Source organism: Canis aureus, chromosome 9, assembly GCF_053574225.1.
Source record: "Canis aureus isolate CA01 chromosome 9, VMU_Caureus_v.1.0, whole genome shotgun sequence".
NCBI classification, from domain to species: domain Eukaryota; kingdom Metazoa; phylum Chordata; class Mammalia; order Carnivora; family Canidae; genus Canis; species Canis aureus.
The window spans coordinates 45,830,302-45,857,729 of NC_135619.1; the positions used below are offsets into that span (position 1 = coordinate 45,830,302).

General features: G+C 46.8%; 1 pseudogene across 1 annotated transcript in view; it reads right to left on the reverse strand.

The window, feature by feature from the left end:
- Positions 1–26,964, reverse strand: part of LOC144320782 (syntaxin-8 pseudogene) — a 38,063-nt pseudogene extending 11,099 nt beyond the window's left edge. The window contains exons 1-7 of the transcript XR_013386420.1: positions 26,719–26,964; positions 25,889–26,080; positions 24,877–25,005; positions 9,830–9,959; positions 9,097–9,157; positions 7,668–7,761; positions 2,783–3,443 (exon numbers count right to left, since the gene is read on the reverse strand). The product of XR_013386420.1 is annotated as a syntaxin-8 pseudogene (transcript). The remainder of the gene's footprint in view (positions 1–2,782; positions 3,444–7,667; positions 7,762–9,096; positions 9,158–9,829; positions 9,960–24,876; positions 25,006–25,888; positions 26,081–26,718) is intronic.
- Between the last annotated feature and the right edge of the window lie 464 nt (positions 26,965–27,428).

Sequence of the window (27,428 nt, forward strand, 5' to 3'; positions counted from 1 at the left end):
AGGTCGGGACACCACAGGACCCACTTCCTGCTCGCCCGCCTTCCTACCCTGCCTCCCAGACCGGTGAGCACTCCTGCTTCCAGCCAGCCATCTGAACTGACTGAAAATCTAGCACCCAAGGTCTTCACCTAGGGGCACCCTGACAGACTCACCCCTGCCTACCGGCCCCAGCAGACCCAAACACATGGACACACATGAGCACTTGTGAGGACACACATACACTGATGTATAAGGATGTGCAAAGAGATGCTGGTACATGCACAGGCACACCCAGACACATGTATACATGTACACATCATGCAGGTAACACACACAGGCACACCCAGACACACACAGGCACAGACATAAGCACACAAAGATACAGGTACGTAGACACACAGACACACATAGGCACACCCAGACACATGTAAGCAGGCACAAACAGATGTAGAGACTCATATACAGATAGCCGTGCTCTCATGTAGACACACACAGACGCTCAGATATAGACATAGACACAAATACTCCCATAGATGTACAAACACATACTGCCACACTCGGAAGCACACACATTCAGATGCACACACAGATGTATACATAGACACACATACTCACATAGGCATATACACAATAACACACACAAAGTCAAAGGATACACACACACACCCAAGTTTTGCTGCCCTCCCAACCCCCTAACAGGCTGCACTGGTCTCCCTCACCCTTGCTGAGCAGCCACCTCTCCTGATTCCTGCCTTTCTGCACTCCTGTCAGGGTTCTCCAGAGAAACAAAACCAACAGGATATATACATATGTCTGTCTGTCTGTCTCTCCTCTACACACACACACACACACACACACACACACACACACACACAGAAATTTTAAGAAATTGGCTCATTGATTGGCTGGCAGGTCTGAAATTGCAGCTGGAGTCCAAAGGCAGTCTGAAAGCAAAATTCCCTTTCCCTCAGGGGACTCCGGTCTTTTCTCTCAGGGCCTTCAACTTATTGGATGAGGGCCACCCACACGACAGTGGGTTTTCTGCTCTATGCAAAATCTACTGATTTAAAAGTTAATCCTATCCAAAAAAAAACCTTCAGAGCAACATCTAGCTTGTTGTTTCACCAAGTATCTGGGTAGCATGGCCTAGTGGAGTTGACACATAAAGTTAATCACCACCCCACCATCTGGCAAAGCCAATGCTCATGTAAATCTCCTAACACGTCGCCCTCATCACAGTGGTTCCCTGCTCCAAAACCTGAGATCCTCACCCCTGACTCAGAGTACCCACAAGGTAAATACTCAGTAAAGGGATAACAAACAGCCTCTGTGATGGCCACCACGCAGCTTACTGGAGAAAGCCATTTTGAGGGCCCAACTGTGAGCTCTGCTAGGAGCTGAGGATACAAATATCAAAAGCCACTCCATGTGTTGTCTTCTCCCTCTGCCTTCTTGGGGTCAGGACCAATGCTGTGGGTATCCCTAAACCCCCCTAAGTACCTAAGGGAGTACTTTCTACAAAGCAGGACCTCACTTACCTGGAGCATTAATTCATTTGATTCTTTTTACTGATCCCTATATCAAATTTACCTGAAATAGGACATATTTTCGAGCCTCATTTATGAAAGCATGAACTATAGTGCCCCAGTCTGTTTCTACCTTCATTTTCAAGGGGAAGCTGTTAAGAGAGATTTTCATACTGAGGAAGGGTATATATACCACAGACCATTGACAGTGGTCTCTAGGGATGGGATTGTGGGTGGCTTCTATTTGATTTTTTATACTTTTCTGTGTCTTCCAAATTGTCCTCTGTGACCATGTGTTACTTTTATAACCATAGAAACACAGTACATGTTTTTTCTTTCATCTTTTCATTTATGAGTATGAGGGGATTCAGGGTTCTGCTCTCTGTGCTTTCTTGGGGCCCTTGGCCTATCTCTTGCCTTTCCTTTGAAAAGAAGGCATTCTGGGACATCCTTGTAAAAATCTGTGTGGTCATAAAAGGTAAAGCTAGCTGCAAACGGTTGTTCTGTTTCAATTATGTTCAAGTGTCAGATAACATGAAACTTTTAATAAAAGCATTCAGGGAGTTAATGATTACGGCTGTTATTAAACTGGTGTCAAGACAGAGCCGGGAAGCTGGGTACACCTCGTCTCGCCTTGGGCCACCTCTCCAGTCCCCGGGCCCTGTTGCCACTTCTGGGCCGCCTGTCAGAGTGTCGTCAGGCTGCATCTGGGCCAGATGAACAACACCCAGCCATGGTGGAAGCGACTGTTCCTTGAACTTTGCTTCAGACCCGCCTGCTGGGGTCTCCGGAGGAAAGTGTTCACCTCTGGCCCAGATGAAATGGAGCTTCAGAAAACCACAGCAGAGGCCACAGTGACCTCAGGCCCTGAACTTTGTAGTTCTTAAACTGCCAGAATCACCAGCTGCTGAGTGCCATGGAACTCCCAGAACTGTGAAGGGGAAGCCAAAGAGCCAGACAAACGCAGACATGTCATGGCTGGAGAGCATGTCTCGAGTCACCTTGGAACATGGCAGGTGGGCCAGCGAGTGGCTGGAGCCATGCGGACCCAGGTGGGGTGAACAGAATAACGAGGCCAGGCTCGTTCCCAGGCTGAAATTCCAAGAAACTCACGCTGCACCAGGCCAAATTGGTGAAATCCCCCTCATTCTGGAAAGGATCCTACGCAAATTTCTGGGGTTTCCAGTGTGATATTTGATAAGTGCAAATGGGCTGAAAATATTCTCAAGATTTTTTGGTTTCGTGCAATTAGCGGTGACTGCTGAGGCCCATCTCACCGACTGTAGTGTCCCGCCAGTGGCTGCAGCGGCCAGGCCAAGGCCAGCCTTTGTTCCAGACCACCGCGGCCCTCCGGTAAGGCGTGCTTCACCATCTGTGCCTGCAGAGGAAAGCAGGGGTCCAGCCCCATGTCCTCACAGGCATGTGTCCCCTGCAGGCAGAGAGAAAGCAGTGTCTCCCACTCTCCCCGCGCAAAATGCCCCGGTGGCAGCCCAGTGGCCCCCAGCCAGGCCACCATCCTTGCTCCCTTTCAGCCACCAAATGTCAGAGCTAGAAGAAATCTCAGTGCTCATTGACCCAGCCTCCTCATCGATGAGCAGGGGACTCCTCAGATGCAAGCTCCCTGAAGGCAGGGCAGGGCTGGCGCTGGTCTCTGTATCTTTGTTTCCCGGAGCCTGGCACAGAGCTGGGCACCTCACATAGAAGGTGAACGAGTGAGGGAAGGCTCGAATGAACCCACTCCTTTGTTCTCTTCTTATCTTCACAGACTCACACTTCCAACGGGTCACACTTGACTCTGTCCCCCTCAGCTTCTCAGTAGAATGAGCCCCACGCTGTTCCCTTCCCAGCTCACAGGATCCTCGGCCCCAAGCCCACCGTGGTCCTGGCACGACAGTCAGGATTCCTGACATCAGCCTCTGCATTAGCTTCCAAGGGCTGCTGCAACAGAGGACCACAAACTTGGTAAAGCTCAGCTTATAACAGAACCTTCCCCACAATTCAGGAGGCTGGGAGTCTGAAATCGAGGTGTCGGCAGGGTTGGCTCCTGCTGAGGGCTCTCAGAGCCTCTGTTCCAGGCCTCTCTCCAGCTTCTGATGGTTGCCTGCTGTCCTCAGGCTTCCCTGACATTCGGGTCCGTCATCAGCCCAATCCCTGCCTCCACCTTCACGCGGTGCTCTCCCTGTGTGTCTCTCCTCTTCTTGTAAGGAACTTTATCCCAGGACCCACCTTTTCCACTGCACTGACCTACGCCAACTGCCAAAGTGCTGTGTGACCTCAGATAGGTGTCTTTACCTCTCTGTGTCAGTTTTCCTGCTTCTACTTTGCAAGGAATTAAGAGCTTACCCAATTCCAGTATGACCTCATCTTAATGAATCACATCTGCATCTTAATGACCCTACTTCAATAAGAAATAAGGCCACATTCTAAGAGTCCAGGAAAGACATGGATTTTAGGGCAATGCTATCCAACCCAGAACAGCCTTCCTGCCCTGACTTGACAAGTGTCTGTGTTATTCTCCACCTCCGTCCAAACTCACTGCCCTTTCCTTTAGCAGGGGCACAGGCTTCCAGAATGCGGTCTCTTCTGCTCACCAGTCTGAACAGCAGTTGAGAGGTAGAGGGTAGGGAGCTTGTCTTGTCTGTCACCGTTTCCCTCCATGGCCATGGACACTCTGGGGCTCCCTGAACTGCCAAGTCAGAACTGTGACTGCCCACGCTGCACATTAGGATCCCCTGGGAAGCTCTTAGAACCCATGGGACACTAACCACTCTCCCAGCACGTTGCTTTGTCAGGTCAGAGGGTACCTGACATGGGTGTGTTTCAACCTCAGCAGGTGAAGCCTGGGGTAAAAATAACTGTATCAGATGCTGGGAAAACAGGTCTCTCCTTAGGAAAGGGGATGCAGCACCTCCACACATACACATACACATTCACCAGGAATAGGAGTTTCTGCACTTCACTGCCTGGCAGGTCCTAAATACCTGTTCGAAAACTCCCCACCTAGTCCACAAGCTGTGTAAGAGAGGATGCGTACTGGGAGGACCTGAAACAGACAGCAGCAAGCACAAGATGGCCTTAGTTTCCTGTTTTACTTTGAAAGTTTCAATTTTGCATTCCCTTCTATGACACAGCCATCTTGGTTTACAATAAAAAAAAAAAGATTATTTTCTTCCTCCTTAAATATCCAAGTGTAGAAATGAGGCTCCAGAAAGATGTGCCATGTTTAAATGGTGCCTTTGCATATTCTTTGACACACCATTATGTTCCCCTGAGCTTCCTCTGAGGTTGATAAATGTAGGCACAGAGTTAGAGGGGCAGCCAATCTGCTTAAACTTTGGAAAGAACTGCATCTTACGGAGGAAAGCCTGTGTCCAGAGAGATTAAGTAACTCACCTAAGGCCACACGGTTCATTATCAGCCGACTGTATCTCAAAGTCCAACTTCTCCCCTGCATTGACTGAGGTCAAATGCTGATTTGCTGTGTGACCTTGGATAAGTGAGTTAACCTCTCTGTGTTAGTTTTCCTGCCTGTAAAATGCTGCTGATATCTGTTCCACCTCAGAGGATCTGTGTAGAAGCACTTAAAAATTATATGGAAAGGCATGGTGCTGTAACTGTGGGGGTTGCAGCCTGACACTTCCAGGAGAGACCAGTGATTCCCGCCAGAGCGACCCCTCCAGGGTCATGCTGAGCAAGCCACAGTCTGAGGGAAGACCAGTGTGGTGGGCTCTGTGCCTTGGAGCCAGCAGAGAGGTCCAAGTGAACTCCCTAATGTTCCAGTGTGGGGCGGGGGGGGGGAGAGGCTGAGGCCTCAGGAGCTCACACCCCCCCTGTCTGTTCTCTACGGCTCCCAGCTTTTATCTGCCAGGCTCCAGCCACCATAACAGACTGAGAAGGCATTTCCCCCCAAACAACCTTCTTGTCCCAATCCTGAGAGTGTCATTAAAAAGGATAAGTCATGGAAAAACGAGTGGCAAACAGCAGCAGTGCCAGCATCTTCTTTCTCGTCTCACAAGGCCGCAGAGACCTTTCCCCACCACTGGTCTCTTCCAGGAAGTGGGTGGCCGCCAGGCGCTCCAGACCCCTCCCTGGCTGTCCCAGGCCTGCTCGGCTCCTCGGCCCACGTCCGCCCTTTTCTGTTTACACTGGGAGATGAGCTTCTGCGGAGCTTAAGTGCAGTCCTGGCCGTTCTGTTTGTTTTTAAGTCAAGTTACAACTTTGCTCCTAGATTTATTGCAAATTCCATTTATCTTCTTCGGTCCAGGGTCTTTGCACAAATCCTTCAGAGCTTCCCTCCTCCTCTCTGGACAGATAAGCAGGAGCATGGGGTGAGGTGGGGAGGGGGGAAGAGGAACACAGGGACGGGTGGATAGAATGACCAACAGACAGACGTGGAGGAGACACACACCAGGAAGGGCGGGAGGCCGTCCCCCTGTGGTGCAGGAGGATGGAGCGGGTCTGGCAACGCAAGAGCAGCCATAGATCACCCACGGGGGACAAGGCCAAAGGAAGGCCAGCCGCCCAACCTCCTGCCCCCTTCTTGCAAAGGCCTCCATAGGGAGGGAGAGCCGGGCTGAGAGGCAAAGAAACTCCAGGCCTTAACTCAGGGAATCAAGAAAAGAAATTCTGATCTGGAGGGAAGGAGCCCAGGCGGTTTCTGGCAGGCGTTGGTCCAGTTCCAAAGGGCCTTTTAAAAAGTACACCACGAGGGGCTGTCTGACAAGACTGTGGGTCCGAGGGTCAGGCCCACGGAGGCCCTCCCCACGCCAGGGAGGCCTAATGGGAAGACTCAGGCCACAACTGCACACCAGCGCACTCCAGAGAGTTCCCGTCCCTCCTCTTCCTCCCCTGACACCACAGTTTCCATAAACTGCTGATGAAGAGCAAACAACTACAGGCTGAAGCTCACCAGGGGGAGAAAGAGAATCAAACTGAGCCGAACAAACTGAGAGTGGGGTGTCCAGCCGTGCTGTTGGCTTGTCCTCCCTGGGCAGGAGGTGCCAACGGCCTGTCCTGCTTCCCCAGCAGGACTCCCCGGCTCAGGGTTGTGCCAGGAGCACTCACGGGCTTCCAGACAGGTCTGGCAGTGTGGGAGAGGTGAGGGGTACTCCCAGGGGCTGGGACCCTGGACTGCTGGCATCTCAGTGCCCAAGGGCTTAGCCTCAGAGTAGGGTGCTAGCCTTCCCTGGCCCTGGGGAGCAGCTGCCCGAAGCTGGGGTGACCACTGTGTGTCCTCACAGCAGGAGTCACTTCTCACATCCTCCCTCCACATCATGGTCTGAAGGCATGAGACTCAGCCCTCAGCAGTCCACCCAGCCCAGCGCCCCACCCCGGGAGCCTCAGGAAGTGGGGGCTGAGTGAACCGGAACAGGGCAGGCCCCTCTGCCTTGGGGAGCCATTCTGGCCTCCACACAGGTGCTGTTGCTCACACGCGGAAGGGCTCTCCACAGCAGTTTCGCAGGCCACGCCTGGCTCCCACCCTCCTGGAGCTGCCGGGCCCTGGTTCTTGTGTCACCCATCACTCTGCCACAAGACCGGCCTCGCCCTCCGCGCCGCGGGCCCTCGCCTGCACGCCCTCGCCCTCGTGTCTCCAGCCTCCAGCCTGCTGCGGCCCGGCTGCCTGGGCCCCTGCACCGCCTCCGATGCTCACCTCCCAGACCTCGCAGCCAGCCGCTCCCCCCTCACCCCTTCCTTTCTCCTGCTTTCTTTCCCAACCCTCTCCTGGCCCGCCTCCCACCCATGTCCCTTTGGGAGCTTCCTTTTCTACCAAGTGCTCATCTGCACCCTGGGGCTCGGGAACTCCAGAGGGCCCATCACCCATTCGCCCTGCAGGTTCCAGTCTGCAGCAGGGGCACAGCCACCCCACTAGCTGCACAGCTCACCCGAGGCCCATGCTCCTTGCTGGCCAGAGTCAGCCAGACCACTGTCCCTGAGGCTTCCATCCCCCTGGGACCCCCGTCCCCCACCTGGGCCCCACCTCTGCCTTCCATCTGCAGAATCTCACTGCACACAAGACCGAGAGGGTCCAGGCATCCCCACAGGGGCTTCCTCACGCCTCTTTCTCCCCACCTCATGGCTCCTTCACATCACACTTTTGTCTTCCTTCCCTTGGGCTGAGCGCAGCCAACACCCCATCCTCCTCTGCAAAACCGACTTACTTACCTGGCCCAAGGTGGCATCATGGGCTCCTGTGTCTTCTGTGCCATGTGGTCCTCTGCCCTCATTCCTGGATCAGAAGCTGCATTTAATGGGATTCCTGGTGATGCAAATGTACAACCACATTTGAGAAGCACTGCCCCAAAGCATGGCCACATTGTCCTGATCCTAAAATGGCTTCCTTTGGTCCCACTTTCTCTCAGTTCACCATTGTTTTGTTCTCATTCCATTACTTGTAAACTTCTTTATAGGATCCCTTACACCTTCTTTTTTTTAAGATTGTATTTATTTATTCATGAGAGACACAGAGAAAGAGAGGGGAAGAGACACAGGCAGAGGGAGAAGCAGGCTCCATGCAGGGAGCCGGATGCAGGACTCCATCCCTGGTCTCCAGGATCACACCCTAGGTGTAAAGGAAGCACTCAACCACTGAACCACCCAGGCATCCCATACCTTCTGCCTCTATTTCCTCTCCTCAGGCTTTGGCCACTGGCTGCTACCTGGGGCCATTGTCACACACCTTCCTCCAAACAGTGGCCCAGGAGCCACCTCTATGACCTCCTCCTCACATGGCTCAGCCCCACTGACCATTCAGATTCCCTCCCTCAGGCTGTCCTGACAACCTTCTGCCAGGCTTCCATTTTCCTCCCTGGGCAGGTGCTCCTTACCTGTCCCTCCATCTGGCTTCTCCTCCCCGCACACCTATCCATCTTACCTGCATCTGCATCTTCAACCATTACTGCTATGAGCCCAAAGAGCCACTGAAATGTCCACATTTTTGCCTAACCGATGGCCTTCTCTACACACAAACCCTGTGGACGTCCCAGAGTCTCTCCCATTAGATTGATCACCTCCTCTCTCGACCCATCTCTCTTCCTGCCTTGCCCATCTCTGTTCAGGAATCTCCATCCTCCCCACCGCCCGGGCTCAAAACCCTCAGAATTGTCACCATCTCCTTCTTCCCCTCCTCGCACATCCAATCAGCCTCCAGAAGCCTGCAGAATCTTCTTTTGCATTATTTTGTATATACCTACCTCTCTGTCCCAATGTCGCTATCTAAATTCAAACCCCTGTCATCTCTCCCCTGGACCTTTCCCCTCTGCCTGTGGGCCTCCCCTCCCATGTCCATCTGCCCTTGGACACAGAGCCCATCAGGGTGGCCGTCTCCCTTTCAGAAGCCCATTTGAACTTGGCGCTGCTCCTGGCTCCCCAGACAGGGAGACCCCTCCTGTCCTTCCAGCCTGGTCCTTGTCACTGCCATTATCCCTCGCAGATACTGACTTGTCATGTGATGTATTCCTGTGCCCAGACCATAGCTCCCTACTTTCCACTCCCAGAATTTTCTACCCTGCACTCATCCAGTTTTCTGGTTTCTCTTTTTGTTCATTTGTCTTATCTGCCAGAGATACCTCCTCTTCTTTGCTTCCATACCCACCTGTCAGCACTTCATCCAACCATACTCAAGGTCTAGTCCATAGCCCACCTCTTGAAGAAACCTGCAAGATTCCAAAGGTAAAATCCATCTCTCCCCTTCCCCATTCACTCTTAAAGTAGTGTTTGTTTCCTATTACAACTGCATCCCAGTGTGTGTGTGTGTGTGTGTGTGTGTGTGTGTGTGTGTGTGTGTGATCTCCTTGGCTATGTGGCCCTGCAGGCCAAAGAACAGCTAGTTCTTATGCAACTTGAAACTACACATGTGAATTAGGTCCTTTCCCTTGATTTCATAGATGATAAAACTGTGGCCAGAGTGACCCCGGACTTTGCTGCCAGTCAGCAGCAGCATCACATCCCAGCCTTGGGCTCCTGGTTCCTGATGAGGTTCTAGGGAGACAAGGAATCCCAGGCTCAGCTGCACATCGTCTGACAGCACATGTCCTCCACAGATGTGCTCAACTGTCCTCAACTCTTTCCCTTCTCCCACAGACTGGGTGGAATAGAATCAGGACAGAGAGACCTTGGATGAGGAGTCAGGGGTCACACAGCCCATTTTTCCATCACTACCACCCCCAGGCCCACATCAAATAGCCAACAGTGAGTACAGTCCTGTTTTTTGAACCTCTAGGGAAATTGCTTCCTCGCCTTTTTTTAGCAAAGGATGTCATCACCCCCACCATCTCCAGTGAAAAATCTCTCTCTTTGTTCTTCTCGAAATTTCCCACCCCTCTAACCTTCAACACCCACGGTAAATCTTTGCTCCAGCTAGGTCTTCTGCAGGGGTGGGAAGAGCATCTCCCGCATTCCCTCCTGCACTATCTTCATTGCAGGAAGATTTCGGGAGCTTGTTAAGGCTTGTAGCTCCTATAAGGAAATGCACCATATAAAAGTAAACAAATAAGTGTGTTTTGTCAAAGTCAAATAGGACACCACCCCCCTGTCCGCACTGGGTAGTCACATAGGTCATTTGTGGGAATTCAGAGAAAGCCAAGCTTTTTCATTCGGCAAGAGTTTACGCAGATCTTTGTGCTTGGGCACCCACGGCACAGTATGCACCCAGCCCCTACCACCTGGTTTGGCCTGGGACAACCCAGAATCTGTTAGATGCATTTTTCAGCTCTCCTTGCTTCCAATCTAGCTGTGGCCTTACCTCAAATCCAGTGAAGGATTCTGTTTTTCAGTTTCAGAAGGAATTGGTTCATTTACCTTCACAAAAGCCAGTGGAAGGATCAGGCGTGTAAGACTAAAATCCTTTTGGTAAATTTCAAAGAACTGGCTGTGTAAACCCCATCGCCACTCTAACCTGGGATGGCATAGATGGCACCGTTGCTGCTGGTAGCAGCAAGGGACATTTCCAAAGTCCTCTACCCCACATCCACACAACCTGGAGCAGAAAAATAGTCCTTTCTCGGGAGGTGCTTGTGTTATCTTTCAAGGCTAAGCTAGAGCAAGCTGACCCAGGAAAGGGCTCTCACAGTTCAATGCTTTCGCTTGCTTGCGTGGGAAGTACAGCTGTCTCGCTGGGGCCCAGGAGACAGACAGACGAGGGGAGAATTCCTGTGTTTGGGATTGAGTTTGCAAAGTCTCCTGTTTGTAACACCCAGCCTGCAGAAGAGCAGAAAGAATTTCCAGCTGTTGTTGGGATGAGAGAGCCCCCATGACTCTGACCAGAGCTGTTTTCTGTGCTCAGGACTCTGCTGTCACTCCTCCTGGGCTGGTCACCCCATCAGACATCGGTCCCCTGGGCCAGCTCGGGAATCAGATGACCCCTTGATAGCGAGAAGACAAGTTGCAAAAGGTGAAATAGTGTATGATTCTGCTTATATGAGGCACCTAGAGTATTCAAATTCATAGACACAGAAAGTAGAGCAGTGGTTGGGGGGTCAGAGGCAGGGGAGGGAGGGGAGAAAGAATGGGGAGTTCATGTTGAACTGATAACGGAGATTCAGTTTGAGAAGATGAAAACGACAGATGGTGAACAATGTCACAGGACACTGTGCACTTAAAATTGGTTAAAATGGTATATTTTATGTTATGCATGTTTTACCATAATAAAAAAAGAGGGGGGAAGAAATACAAGTGGGGACTCAGCCCAGATCACATCACTGCTGGGAGGAGGCAGCCAGGTGACTCAGTTCTCAGCCCTTAAGAGAGGTGTGTGTGTGTGTGTGTGTGTGTGTCTTTACACACGCACACACACATGCCAAGCATGCTGGGGGAGTTTGTGACCCCACAGGAGTGAAAATGAGTCCATAAATAGCATGATGAAGGAGGTGAGCATACTGGACCAAGCCATTTAATCTCTGGGTGCTCCCCATGACTAGTTCGGGGGTCATTCTGCATAATGCAGACCAATCGAGGGTTCTCAGCGGAAGCTGTTGTTTAAATGCCAAAGAGCCTGTGTAATATCCTTGGAGGGCTGAATGGGAGGCCTTTTCTCCATGACCTGTTCACAAATGCATTTGGCTTGTTCTATGAAAGCCTAGATTTTTGGAGTCCGAGAAATCGGGGCTAAAGTTCAGGGCCAGCCACTGTGTAGCCAGTCATAATGCACGTTTAAATGTAAATGCCTAAGATCAAAAGAGCGGTGAATGTGAAAATGCTTTCTGTAAACTGTAAAGTGCCTCACTGTCGTCTTTTATCCTTCCAATTGAGCCTGGCTATGGGAACAAGATAACAATGGATTTTAAAGAATTCATACAGCAGGAAAGTTAGCATAGATCCTAAAAAAACAAATTCAATCTGCATGACCTGTTTTAGGATTCTTCAGGCTTTGGAGGCAGCCCAGTAGCAATCACAGCTGAGAATAAAATCAAAAGTCCTAGGAGCCAGATTTTCTGAGAAAATAAATTCCATAGCCTTTGGCAGGAAGGGTTGGCCCAAGTTAAATCAGGTATTCCTGTAAAGAGTGGCTCATTAAAACTTTTTCAGTTATCAATATTGAGGCATATAGTCGTTTCTAATGGATCCTTACTTTTTTTTAAGATTTACTTATTTTAAAAAAGATTTATTTATTTATTTATTTATTTATTTATTTATTTATTTATTTGAGAGAGAAAGAAAGAGCATGGGCAAGGAGGGGCAGAAGGAGAGGGAGAGAAAGAATCTCAAGCAGACTCCCTGCTGAGTGCAAAGTCTGCCATGGGGCTCAATCTCAGGACTCTGAGATCATGACCTGAGCCAAAACCAAGAGTTGAGCAGACTCTTTGCTGACTGAGCCACCCAGGGGCCCCAGATTCTTATTTTTTTAATTCACATGCCATAAAACCCATCATTTAAAGTGCCTAATTCAGTGGGTTTTTTTTTTTTTTTTAGTATATTCACAAGGTCATGTAATCAATCATCAATTACTATCTAATTCAGAATATTTTCATCATCCCAGAAACAAATCCCATTAGTAGTCACTCCTTGTTCCTCCCTCCTCCCAGCCCCAAGCAACCAGTAATTTACTGCCTGTCTCTACAGATTTGCATATTTTGGACATTTCATACAAATGGAATTATAAAATATATGATCTCTTGTGTCTGGCTTCTTTCACTTAGCATAATGTTTTCAAGATTAATCTATGTTGTAACATGAATCAGAATCTCCTCCTTTTTTATGATTGAACAATATTCCATTCATTGGTTGCACATTTTGATTGTTTCTACTCTTTAGCTAATGTGAATAATGCTGATATGAACACTTATGTATTACTGTGGTGAACGTGTATTTTTAATTCTCTTGAGTACATTACCAAGAGTGGAATTGCTGGGTCATATGGTAACTCTATGTTTAACTTTTGGAGGAACTATCAAATTGTTTTCCAAATCAGCTGTATCATTTTACTTTCCCACCAGTAATATCGAGTGAATTTCTTCACATTCTTGCAACACTTGAAATTGTCTTTTTTATTACTGCCATACTAGTAGGTGTGAAGTAGTATCTCATTGTGATTTTGATTTGCATTTTCCTTATGACTAAAAATGTTGTGCATCTCTTCATGTGCATATTGGCCATTTGTATATCTTCTTTGGAGATATGTCTATTCAAATCCTTTGCCTATTTTCAAAATTTAATTTTTTAATTTTTTTTTTTTTTTATGATAGTCACAGAGAGAGAGAGAGAGGCAGAGACATAGGCAGAGGGAGAAGCAGGCTCCATCACTGGGAGCCCGATGTGGGACTCGATCCCGGGTCTCCAGGATTGCGCCCTGGGCCAAAGGCAAGTGCCAAACCACTGCACCACCCAGGGATCCCCTATTTTCAAAATTTAGAATGTCTTTTTATTGTTCCATTGTAAAAGTTCTTTATATATTCTGGATATAAATCTCTTATCATATATGTGATTTGTAAATGTTCTTCCTGGGGCACCTGGGTGGCTTGGAGGTTGAGCGTCTGCCTTTGGCTCAGGTTGTGATCCTGGGGTCCTGGGATCGAGTCTCACATCAGGCTCCCCACAGGGAGCCTGCTTCTCCCTCTGCCTATGTCTCTGCCTCTCTCAGTGTTTCTCATTAATAAATAAAATATTTAAAAATAAATAAATAAATATTCTTCCCATCATTCCATTGGGTTGTCTTTTCACTTTCTTGATAGCATTTTTGCACAATTGTTTTTCATTTTTTTGAAATCCAGTTTACTTTTTCTTTTGTTGCCATATTTTTCTTATCATAGTCAAGAAACCATTGCCTAATCCAATGTCACAAAGATTTGTTATTCTTTCTTCTGAGAATTTTATGTTTAGCTCTTTGATACATTTTTTAGTTTTGTATAAGGTGTGAGGTAGGGATCCAACTTTTTTTTTTTTTTTTTTTTTTGCATACAAATATCCATTTGTCTCAGGACCATAAGTTGAAGGACTATTCTATTCCTATTGAATTGTCTTGATAACAATGTCAAAAATGGGTCTTTCTTCTTTTCTAAAATAAGCATTTAAAGCTTTAAAATTCCATCCAAAAGATAAGTGAAAGGAATCAGACACAAAAGGCTACATAATGTAAAATTCTCTTATATGAAATGTCCAGAATAGGCAAATCCATAGAAACAGAATGTTGATTAATGATTTCCAGGGGATAAGGGACAAAGGAGTTAGAACTGACTGATAATAGGTATGCGATTTCTTTTGGGGATGATAGGAATATTCTGAAATCAGATAGTAGTGATTATTACTTTATTACATAGTGAATGTAGTGAAAAGCACCCAACTGCACACTTTAAAATGATGAATTTTATGTTATCTGAATTGTATCTCAATTTTAAAATGTTAGGTTAGGTACATGGGTATGCAGAAAAGCTAACAACTGTTACTTTATTGCAACTGGAATTTAACAGTAGTTTCTTGAGGGACCAGAAGATAATACAAATTATGGTAAGGTTGCATGACTCTGTGAATTAAAATCATTGAATTGTACACCTAAAACAGGTGAGTTTTATAATATGGAATTTATACTTCAGTAAATATTTTTAATAAGATTTTTTTTAAAACTTCATTTAAACTCTGCTTTAGCTTAATCCCATAAATTTTGATGCATTATGCTTTTGTTTTTATTCAATTTAAAATCATTTTAAATTATCTTTGCATTGTTTTCTTTGACCCATGGGCTATTTAAAATGTGATATTTTACTTCTAAATGTGTGGGCATTTTCCAAAAATCTTCCTGGCTTTTATTCTAATTTAATTATTTTGCAATAAAATTTTACACTTTAAAAATTATGAGGTGTGTGTGTGTGTGTGTGTGTGTGTGCATGTGTCCCAAATTGTAGTCTATCTTGATGAATATTCCATGGGACTTAAAAAGAAATATGTATTCTGCTGTTGAGTGGCATGGAGTGTGCTAAAAATGTCCACTTAGGATGGCGAACAAGTGTTCAAGTCTTCTAATTATTGTGCCTATTTGTTCCATCAGCTCCTGAAAGAGAAATGATGAAATATCAAAGTATCGTGGACTTGTCTATTTCTCCTTTCAATTCGGTCAGTTTTTGTTTCATGTATTGTGAAGCTCTGTTTGTGGGTGAACACACATTTAGGATTACTACACCTTCTTCACCTTCTTAAAAAACTTTTCTTTTTATCATTATGAAATTATCCATCTATATCCCTGATAGTATTCTTTGTCCTCAAGTCTTTTTCTATTAATATAGTCTAGCTTTCTTATGATAAAGGTTGGATGGTGCATCTTTTATCGTTCTTTTTCTTTTAAACTAATTTATGTTTTCACATTAAAAGTGGGTTTCATTTAATATGTTTTTTACCCATTTTAATGATCTCTGCTTTTTAATTTGGTCATTTGCATTTAATTACAAGTACATACAATGTACTTACAATCTGTTTGGCTTAGGTATAGCATCCTCCTATTTGTTTTCTATTTGTTCCATTTGCTCTTCTCTTTTTCATCTCTCACTGTCTTCTTTTGGATGGAGGGGTCTTCTTTATGACTTCATTTTATCTATATTGAGTTATTAACTATACTCTCATGTCCTATGTGCTATTGTTGTTAGATACTTTGTCTCTACATTATCAACTCCATAGTACTTTGTTATCACTTTTGCTCTAATATTTCAAAGAAATTTTTTTTAAATGGAAAATAACTTTTATATCTACCCTCTTCTTTACCATTTCAGGCATTCTTCATTCTTTTATGTAGATCCAAGTATTATTTTCTGTCTGCCTAAAAAACTTCCTCTAACATTTCTCTAAGATTTCATGTATCTCTAAAAGTATTATGCCTTCATTTTTAAAGGGTATTTTTGCTGGATGCAGAATTCCAGGTTGATCAGTTTTTCTTTCTTTCAGCACATTAAAGATGTCATTCCATTGTCTTCTGGCTTGCATAGTTTGGATCAGAAGTTTGCCATTATCTTTGTGCCTCCATAAGAAATATCTATATCAGGCTGCTTTAAAGATTTTCTCTTAAAAAAAATAATAAAAATAAATTTTCTCTTTCTCAGTAATTTTTAGCAATTTGACTTTCTTTGTTGGTTTTGTTTGTTCATCCTGCTGGGCTTCATTGTGATTCTTGGGTCTGTAAGTGCTTATAGTTTTTATCAAATTTGAAAGATATTTGGACATTTGTATTTTTCCTTTCTGCACTTCATTCTGGATAGTTTCTATGGCTATGTTTTTAATTTCATTTATTTTTCTTCTGTAGTGTCCAGTTTGTCTTAAATTTCATCCACTGACTTTTCATTTCAGATATTTTTTTTTTCATTGCCAGAAGTTCCATTTGGTTCTTTTTTAAGTATACATATCTCATTCATTCCTCATTCTATTCATGATTTTCTTGAAATCCTTAAGCATATTTTACATATTTATTATAGCTGTTTTCATGTGCCTGTCTGCTCATTCTACCAGTTCTGTCATTTTAAAGTCTATTTCTATTGACTGGTATTTTTTTATTCCTTAGTCATGGGTCGCATTTTCCTGCTGCCTGATAATTCTATTGATTTTTCATTGGATGTCAGATATTTTATGTTACATTATTGTCTTGTTTTGTTATCTCTCTTTAAAGAATGTTGAGGGCGCCTGGGTGGCTCAGTGGTTGAGCATCTGCCTTCCGCTCAGGTCGTGATCCTGGGGACCCAGGATTGAGTCCCACGTCGGGCTCCCTGCATGGAGCCTGCTTCTCCCTCTGCCTGTTTCCCTGTGCTTCTCTCTCTCTGTGCATCTCATGAATAAATAAAATCTTAAAAAAAATAAAATAAAGAATGTCGAACTTTTTATCTGGAAGGCAGTTAGGCTATTTATGGATAAGATCAATCCTTTAGAGGCATGTTTTAAGTTTTTTAGAGTTGGTCTAAATTGTCCTTAGAGAAAATTGCTTGAAAATACTAGTTGGCATTACCCTTACAGGGTCTCTACTACATGCCCTGAGTGATCCAACTGGTTGATATTTGAGGATTTATCAGTCCCATGTGAATTCTTATTCAGCTGATAGCTTCTGATCATTTTTTGCCCAGTCTTATGGAGCTTCACTCTGTGTACATCTTAGTATTAAGCAAATACTCAAGAGAACTTTATGCAGATTTCTGGAGTTTTTTTCCACATACACCCCACTTTTCTAGAACTCTGCCCCACACCTTCCATCCAAAGTTTCATTGATCTTCAGGTTCTGTCTTTTAACTCAGCAACACCACCAGACAGTTTGGTATTCCTTTTCCTGCTCTATACCAGAATATGTCTCTAATCAGAAACTGAGGCAATCACTGGACGCATCTCATTTATTTCCTTTATCTCAGAGATCACAGTCTTGTACTGCCTGTTATGCAGTATCTAAAGCCATCAATGTATCCATTTTGTTTAGTTTACTAGTTGTGTATGGTGGGAAAGTAAATCGGGATCCTGTTGCTCTGTCATGGCCAGAAGCAGAAATCTTAAGGCCTGATTTTGATAAAGAAATAGTGGTGAGAAAAGTCATGCCCAAAAGTCAGACACTAATGACTTAGCTGGGGATCCCAGGGTATATGGAGGCAGCAGGAAGATTCTAGCATCTACAAGCCATGCAGGAACAAGTAGGACAATGGAGAAAGGAAGAAAAGGTAGAGGCTATTAAAACAAATCTTACTTGTGTTCCCAGGTGCCTAGATAGTTTCCATTTGTTTCTCCAGATCTACTCTCCCCCTTCACTCTGCCCCGTACCTTAGAGGATTAACCTTCTATACTGCATCAATAGGGCTCTGGTTTCTAGTTGTGCTCAGCCAAAGAGAGGTACAAGTGGGAAACTGGAAGGCAGGAAGATTATTTATTCCCCTAATTCCTTACCTGCCAAATCACTGTGACTGTGGATTGGTTTTGTTATTCCACCAGAGATCATAGGTTATAGGTTTTGTCAGGTACTCTTTCTAGGTTCTAGTGACTATTTTTTTTCTTTTGACTCTTCAGTTTTAGGGAATGGTAACGTCTTCTCAATGTTATTAAACCTTCAGTATCACACCACTTTTGTTAGTTCCCTTGAGCCTGATCAAACCTTGCTAAATAATCCTTTCGTTAAATTCTTCCCTTTTTCCCACATAGACCCTGATACTATAGAATTATTGATGTTGTCCCTAACTGAACAACGAACTGCCCACTAATCGTATGACTTTAGGCAGACCGTTTTCCGATATCTCCTTAGTTTGCCCATGGCCTAGCCTTGACTATGTAGGGCCTTATAAATCAGAAACTCAATTTCAGCAGACTACCCCACAGCAGCAGCCCTAAGATAATTAGTGCCCCCTCCCCAAACCTACCTTTTCTTTATTGTCTCCTATTCCCACACTGGAATTCCTGGTTTAGCTGCTGTGCCTCATAGGGTAATCCACATGCCTCCCTCCAGATCTTAGCAACAGATACAACCGGCTGAGGGCTAAGAAAGTAGCAGACCAAATGTAGACCACTTAATGAGGATGAGCATCATTTTGAGATCAAGGTCAAATTCATACAAGCTACTGAGCATTTGCCCTGGCCAGTAGGGCTCAATACACAAGGAAAAAAATTTTCCCTCCTAAGACATACACCCTAGAGAAGGCATTTTTATTTTGTAGCTAGAAAGACAAATAGCATGAATAAAGAAAAATGTTTTTAAAAATCGAAAATAATTTAAATTATAATTAAATAATAAAGAAGGAAAAGTCATGAGTTTTAAAAGGTTAGTTTTATATAAAGGTATTCCTGAGGTCAAGAAAGTTAGACAGGGCTGTGTACTATAGCCTCCCTCAGGCTACAAGAGATTTAGAAATGGAAATCAAAGGAAGAGTGGAAAAAATCCACAAGCAACAAGAACCAAAGAGTTAGTGGCTGTCTATCCTGATAGACATTAGGCCACACTGAAAACCATAAAAGTGAACACATAACCTTTGGGTCCAGCGTCCCCATCTCCCTGTCCTGAGAGGGGAAAGATGGTCTTCCACCCTTCTATGAAAACCCATTAAACCTACTTGCCTTCCTGGGGAAGTTATTTCTGCATAGTGCACCTTTTGTGTCTTCCCCTTGATCAAAGGAACACTTAAGGCCCCTTAGAGACTTCTAACATGACAGCCTATTCACTCTACATGGTTGATGTTTTTCCTAGAGTTTCACTTGACCCTTGCTCTAAATATAATGTACCTTTCCTCTGCCCATATTGGAACTCAGTGCCAACACCTCTGGAGCCACTATGTCCGAATTAACCCCTCTCTTTCCCTCTCTCTCTAGGGCCCCTTCCAAGATTTTGGGGAAGGTTTACACCTCTCTGGGAACCAGACCTCCTCACTCTTCAACTCTTACAGAGGCCTGAACATGATCGTGCATTTTCTTTGCAGAAAAGGCCAGTATTTTCCCATTATTTTGTTGACATTAAATGCAACCCAGACTTAACCTGAGAATGCACCCAGGCAGGTTGTTGGACTGGGTCTACCTAGGAGCTCTGGGATTTCCAAGTGAGTCAGCAGGCTCCTATAGTAGCAGGGCCCAAAGAATGGCACCCTTACCCTGCAGCCTCTACATAATGCCCCTTGTGACCTCGTCCTACCACTAGCTGTTATAACCTGACTCATGGCATCCCTCTGTGCAGTCTGGTTTCTGATAAGGAACCTCCATGAAAGACGTTTTGCTCACCCCTGTGCCAGCTACCCACACTACTGGTCCAAGGCTTGGAAAGTATAACCCTTTGACCCCTAACCCTTGACCCTGACCCTAATTCCCACTGGGCCTTCCCTGGGAATAGGTCTATACTTAACATTTTTTACTGAAGGGAGAAAAGAGACCGTGTACTCAATGATTTGCTATTGTCGGAGTAATTAATACTCTAAATGCCTGAGGAGGAGTGACTGACAGTTTTGAGGCTCTTTAACTCTTCCTATCCTCAAACTAATCTGAAGTGTGTTTTCCCTGCTTCCTCTAATTATGTTTCAGGCCCTTGCCGGTCCATGCAAGCCAAATTCACTTGGTCTTGGAAGGGATTTAGTTAAAGTCAACACGATGCCTTGCAGTTGACCAGTGTTGGCTCTGGAGTTCCCATAAAGAGGGACCTAGAGATGGAGAACTGGGTGATACAGGGGATTTTTCTTCAGGATATTTGTATAGTAAGTACTAAATTTCTGTTAGGTCATATGTTTATCTAAGACAGAGATAGGGCAGATAGAAGCCCCTCCCCTGCCGCCTTTCCCACAACCACCACTTGGCACCAATATCACAGTTGATAGTCTCTAAAATGATTCACCCCATCACTGGATTCTCTCACTTCTCACTTTATTTCTTCCCCTTTCACTCACTCAATCCCTGGCAAATCCTATCCCACTGGTCTTTGTCCTATTCACCCGTCCATCCATCCATCCATCCATCCATCTATCCACTCATCCAGGATGGCAGCTCCTTCCCAATGGGAAGCAAAAGCCCCTTTCAGAAAGAATCCCTATTTTTTTTCATCCAGGCCTGTGCGGTCAACCCACTTTGGCTTCAAATCCCAAGTGATGCCAGAGGCTGCCAATGGGGTTACCACACTTCTCCACAGACACCTTTCTCCTCTTCTCACTCCCTCCCCATCTCTTTCTCTTCTACTCTTAAATCCCCTTTCTGTTTTCTCTTTTTTCCTCTCCTTTTTCTTCCTCTAATCCTCACCCTTTAAGCATACCCAAGGCAGCCACCAGGGATATTTTGTAGCCATTAAAACTAAAGCGGGGCAACTGAGCCCAATCTTAGAAAAGCTGGTAACTCGGGGCACCTGAGTGGCTCAGTGGTTGAGCGTCTGCCTTTGGCTCAGGTCGTGGTCCTGGGTCCTGAGATCGAGTCCCACATCGGGCTCCTCACAGGGAGTCTGCTTCTCCCTCTGCCTATGTCTCTGTGTCTGTCATGAATAAATAAATAAAATCTAAATTTTAAAAGAAAGAAAGAAAAGCTGTTAACTCCTCACTCACAGGTCCCCCTTTATCTTGCCACTCCCGGTGTGCCTGGGTGGAATAACCTGACCTTGCCTTTCCCTGCCAAAAGGGTGTGGATTTTAGGGTCTTGATGGGGAGCCCAGGGCACCCAGCCTTCATGCAAGGACCCTGGGCTGGTTGTAGCCCATCCAAAAGAAGAGAAAAATAAGCTCCCAACATGGAGAAAACTGCCTTGCCTCCTGTTGCTACTGACAACAAAACAACAAAGCCAGGATTTAATGGTCAGGCAAGACTAAAACAGTGCTGTCAGCAACCAGGGCCCAGCTAATCTCCTTCCAATGGTGACCTCGGTTCTGTGCACAGTGACAATGATTGTAACCAGACACAGCGCTCTCAGGTGTAGGAGACAGGCCAACAGCCATAACTCCACTCCCCTCTCTCCTCTTGCCTCTGGCAGACCCAATGAAGCTCAGTCTCCCCTAACTGGAGCACATGTGCTAGAAGTGGAGGGTGGTCAGCCTCAGACCTTCAGGAGGCTCCTCTTCAGAGCCACATTCCCAGTTCACATCTTTATTCCTTTCGTAAAGAAGGGATTAGTAGGTCTGGAGCCTGGGCACCTGCAATGTTTCCACAAGCATGCCTTTAACGTGGCCCATCTTCATGCTCTATTATCCATTTACTGTCCAGGCTTCTAGAGCCCCATCTGTCCTAGAATTGCTGGCTTTAAGCTTGAGGGGCCTTGACAATCATCTGGCCTTGACCCTCTAGGAACAAATGAATCCTTGCTTGAGATCCAATCCTCCACAGGAGCCAGATTTCCTAAACACAGTAGTATCACAGGAGGAAGAGCCATTCTGATCTAGTATACAAGGTAGGGAACAAATGGATTCAGTCAACCCATATTTTGGGGGGCCACATGGCACCAGAATTTAGTGCAGATGCATTTTGATGAATGCAGACACGGTCCTTTTGCTCCTGAAGCTGTCTAGTGGTGAAAATAGAAATGGATGGAGTAACTAAAGTACACTGCTGTTTACCAAAAGGGAATATATACAGGGGTCCCGAGCCGAGGGAGGGTATAGTCAGGGAGGGGGTCCTCCTTCTTGGGAGGAGCCTTCCCAAGGAAATGGGATTGAAACAGAAAACAAGAGAATATTTTTCTCATTTACATCATCACCCAGAGCCTAGTACAGAGCCAGCACATGGTAGTATGCAGTAAATGTTTGTTGAATGAATAAACTAGGAAATGAACAAATATCTCCACATTCCCTGAGAACCCTTGGTTACTAATGGGATTTGGTGCTGGGTCTGTTAATGTACCCATACATCAAAAAATCTAACTAAACTTAAAGTCATGAGTTTTCAGTCTATTCATGATATGGAAGTGTTGCTTGCGGGTCCTTCCATTTTAGAGGTGAGTTTGCTGGGTCACAAGTAGGAAAGATGATACGCCTGAGATCCCACAGGGAGCCTTCCGGACTCACCCCCTCCCCCCCACACAGATCACACCGTGGAGAACTCCATAAATGGACTCATTAAAGCAGGAAAGGCCAGCCTCTTGACAGGTGATTGGATTTAGATATGAAAGCAGAGATGGGTTAGACTCCTGTGCCCAGATGTCCTAACCACAGACAAGGGGAGACTAGCGCCATGAATCTACCCTCTCTTTCTCAGAAGAGGGGAAAGAGTTCTTGGAAATTACCATAAAGCATCCAAATGAGCAAATCCAAGGCCATTTGCTGTCAGGTTTCCCAGCAGGATTGTGGGCAGACTGACCAGCTGTCCCAGCCCCCAGAACTGTCTTAACTTCAAAGACTGGGCTCTCTATCCCTGAAAAAGTGCCCCTACTACAAACGCCCTGAAAGTATCTCAGACCTCAAAACTTGCCTGCATTAAGGTATTGCTCTTGGGTCTTGGGAAACCTGTCTCTAACACTCAGCAGTGAGGACCCCCTTCCCAGTCCCCCTCTAGCAAACACAGCTCCAAGAAGAGAAAGTGGAGCTAGTGACCCTGCTGGTATGCGTAGAGGCAGGGCTACCATATGTAGCCATGTAGGCTGCCCATTGCCCTCCCTCTGCTTGCCACGCTGTGCCCCCTGGCATGGCTGCCTCCACACAAAGGAAGGGGCGTCTTTTTCTCACTTGCACGTACATACCATGTGAGCTAGTGGTGACCCTGGGTGGAGAGCCCAAAGAATTACATCTGGGGAGAAAAATAAGCCAATCCATCCCTTGCTACCACCTAAATAGTCCAGCCAGGTGTTCCTCAAGCAATCAGATATGCTAATTGGACAGACTTCTTAGAAGGTAATAGAATATGATGGATAAACCAGTAGGCCCAGGAAGGCTTTATGTTTTATTTTTCTATGTCCTGAGTTCAGATGACAGTGCAAATTGAACTATTGAGATGTACTAAGGAAGGATCAAATGCCTTATTTCTGTTAAACTACTTTAAGGAGAGTAAAGATTTACAGTAAGTATATCCTCTCTGTGTTGGAAACACCAGGGGTTTGGAATCTTTCCCAGACACCGGGCTCTAGCTTCACTTACTTTGAGCCTGTTGGTCAGGAAGGAGGCCCCGAAAGATGAGGTAAAGTGGGCATTTTTCAGAAAAACGAGAGGAAATGGAGGGCCCAGCTTCTCACCAGAGAACATACTCCATACTCAGAATGATTAGCTGACAGTGTTGTCTGAATGGTGGCATAGCATGGGTGTGCTGCTTGAGAGGAGGATTGCGGTTTGAGCAAATGCTTGGTGGGTGCAGATGGGCCGTGGTCCCTCACTGATTTCTTTACAGCGCAGGGACGTGTCGCAAAGGCAACTCGTACCTGTGGGCAGGGGCAGCTACCCTGTCTCAGAAATGCTTTCCTGGCATGATATCCTGTGATATTTACCCATCTGCCCAGTCTTCCTGGAGGTTAGAAAACAAGCTATGGGAATGGAGCTAAGTGCTTGCTTTGCCAGCCGGGTCTCATCAACTCTCCATACATTGCTGAGATGAGATGGGGTTCAGAGAGGTTAAGCAACTTGGCCAAGATTATATAGCCAATAAGTCCTGGTGAAGTCAGGACTTGAACTCAGATCATATGGCATTAGTGCCCACACCTATTGCCACCTCACAGGACAGGGATTTCCGGGTCTTTAAATGAAGTCAGGAGCCTCAGCTATAATGAAGAGGGAAGACACAGCTCCCCTGATCCTCAGTGCCAGCCAAGCTCTGCTGACACAGGTGACATTGATACAACTCCTGAGATACAATTCCCCCAGATGTTTCACCCGGAAGCAGGGACTGCCTCCTACTGCATGCCCAGTGTCTGGAGCCAAGTGGGGCTCACAGCTGAATGTTTATTGAAAGGATGAAGGAATTTCTCCAGAGCTGCCCTTGCTCTGCCTTTCCCCTTCCTCTCTCACAAACTCTGAGAGTGCACTGGGCTCAGCAGGGCCCCTGAGCAGGCACCAGGCTCTTCACACCACCGACCCTGGAGTGGCTTAAACGCTCATGTCCTACAATGGACAGTTGGGGGAGGCCTTGAACATGTGGAAGCGTCCTTCATACAACGGGCTCTCAGCTGTTCCTGGGAGCTCCACTAATGAGTCCTGGGGTCACAGTTACAAACCTCCTCTGGCTCCCAGAGCTGTCGGTGTGTCCTCTCACTGGTTCTAAAGCCTCCAGAGGGACAAATCCAATCAGGAGATTTGCAACTGTCCCCTTGGCCCTGATCTCCTTCCCTTAAGTGGCCAGAGTACTGGGGGGGGGGGGTTCAGACTCCCCCATGGTGTGGCTGGCTCCTAGGTGGGCCCAGGCAGCAGGGACTTGAGATACCAGGTATTAAATGTCAAAGATCAGAGGCCAAGCCATTTATGCACCTGGAGATACTGTTCCAGCAGTTACTCTCCGTGTGTGTCACCTAGTGCAGCTTGGTGAATCTGTCAGTACCAGGGAGGGTAGGAATCAAATAAGACAGGCCCTACCCTCGGGGTGTCCACCATCACATGGGAGAGCTGAGTACATGTGCGACAATCAGCAGCAGTACAAGGTTGGTGTGTTGTGTGCCAGCTCAGAAACACACGGCTCAGAAAGAACAGGTGCTGTTAGGGTACCTAGGGGGACAAAAAGAGAAACAGAACCCCTCAAAGTGACCACGCTGTCGGGAGTTTCTCTCTTTTCACTCTCCACCCAGCATTTCATTCCTGTTCAGTTACCTATTGCTACAAAACAGAACACCCTAAAACGTAGTACCTTAAAAACAACTCACTATTCTCTCTTATAGCTGTGCTGGCTGGGCTCAGCCAACTGGTTCTCACTCAGGACCTCTTGCAGTGACAGCCAAAAGGTAGCTAGGGCTGGACTCATCCCAAGGTTCTGCTGAGCTGCACAGCCACGTGGGTATCACTCATTCACAAGGCTGGCAGTCATGTGAATCTTGGAGGAGAGCTCAGCTAGGTTCTTGATGACAGAACCTATTTCCAGCCTCTCTGTGGGGCCTGGACTTTTTACTGGATGGTAGCCAGTTATTAGAGCAAGTGTCCCAGGACTAAAGCTTCTAAAAGACCCAGACAGATATCAGAAAGCTTCTTATAATCAAGGCTTGGAAGTTCTAGAATGTGGCCCACTGTATTCTGTTGGTCCAGCAAGTCCCTATGGCTATCCCAGATTCAAGAGGTGGGAAACAGCACACAAACATCAGGAGGGAAAGGCTGGGGGCTTTGGAGACTGTCCCCCACCACTTCCTTTATTGAGCTTGGAGAGGGAGAGGAAATGAGCTATGGGCTTGGGAGGCCAGAAGGAAAAACTACTTTATCCCTGTGTCTAGAACAAGGTACTTCTTTCTCCAAGTCCCTCCTCACACGATTCTCTTAACTCAGATCCCAAGGTACATTCTTAGACTATATCCTAGGCCCAGAAGAATTCTGGGCCAGAATATGGAAGAGAGTGGAAAAAAACCACATACATCATTCTCTCACTGGAGAATGAATCTGCTACCTGACAGTTGCCAAGAAATTGCTTATCTGTCCTTCCTGCGATGTGGACTCTAAGGGACAGGATCTGGTGCCTATGACATCCCAGCAGCGGTTGCCCTGGAGACCTGGAAGTCAAGGACGGGAAGAGAGCTTCTTGCCAAGATGACCTCACAGAGATATCTCTTTGCTTTCTTGTGACCACCTGGTAACGAAGCTATGAAGGAGAGAGAAAGCCATAAATTCCTCAGATGTATGTACACAGGCAGAGCAGAGTAAGCTGATGCAGAGTCCTAGTGTACATGTCATGAGGTGTCCCTTGGATTCCTTCCACTCCCCTGACTTGCTCTGTTGGGGGCTGTCCATCTAACCTTGCTGGACTTGGGCCTAGGAGCTTTGTTTGCAAGGCTATAGAATCACCTGGTGGTTTGAGACCGCCCTTCCCATTCATCTGGATAAGTCAAGCATAATAAATCTGCAGTTAACCTCCCCAGCCTCTGCCTGTCACTCCTCATTACGTTCCAGGGAAAGGTGATCATTGCTGGTGCAAAGCAGAATGGAGTAGTCTGCACGTCCCGTCCGCCAGTCACTCCCAGTCTGTGCTGCTGGAGAAACCTCCCCCAACCCAACAAAATGTGCTCAACAACTCCCTCCCTTCCTTCCTTCCTTCCTTTTTTCCTTCCTCCTTCCCTCCCTCTCTTTCTAGAAAAAAACCTCTAGCGCACAGATGAAGTTAATGACATTCCTTAGTTCATGACCCAATCTCATCTTTGTACCATGCACACTCTACCTCTATTTATTTAAAAAGATGAAATAAACATCGTCCAGCCCCCCACCCCAAACAGAAGTCAGAACCTTGAGCATAACCAACATCTCTTCCAGCTCCAAGCGACTGTAAACAGGAAGAGCAGCGGCCGGGCAGCCTGCGTACGCGGGAGCAGAAGCAGCTAGTCCTTTCGAAAGGTTGCACGGGCGTCCGGAGGCGGCGTCTTTTCGAAATGCCCCCATGTTCACGCGGCCCAAGGGCCCCATTAAATCCCCGCTCATTTAAAACCTGCGTTCCCAACTGGTGTATCATTTTCTCTTAAGGATCTGTGCTTCCTATAGAAACATGGAAAACGACTATTTCTTTTTTTCAATTAAACATGTAGCGGCCGGCGGATGAAAGGCTCCTTGTCCGTCCGCCGGGCCCGGGGAGCGGCAGGCAAGGGGTTAAGGCGGGCGCGGCGGACCCGGGAGGAACCCTCTCGGGAACCCGAGCGCGGCCCGGCCCGCCGCGCGCATGCGCCCAGCAGCCCGCGCGCCGCCGCTCCCGCTCCCGCTGCCGCTCCCGCTCCCGCTCCCCGCTCCCCGCTCCCCGCTCCCGCTGCACAAAGGCCTGCTTTGTTCCCCCGGCTCTGTTTTAAATATCTGACGACTGTTCCCCCCGTCCCTGCGCCAGTTCCCCGGGCCTGGCTGCAGGCGCGGCACAAGGGCGCATTGTGGGGCCGAGCGAGGGCCGAAGGGGGCTGGGGGCGCCGGCCCGCTGGGGACGCTCGAGTGTCGCCGAGTTGACTCAGCCATTT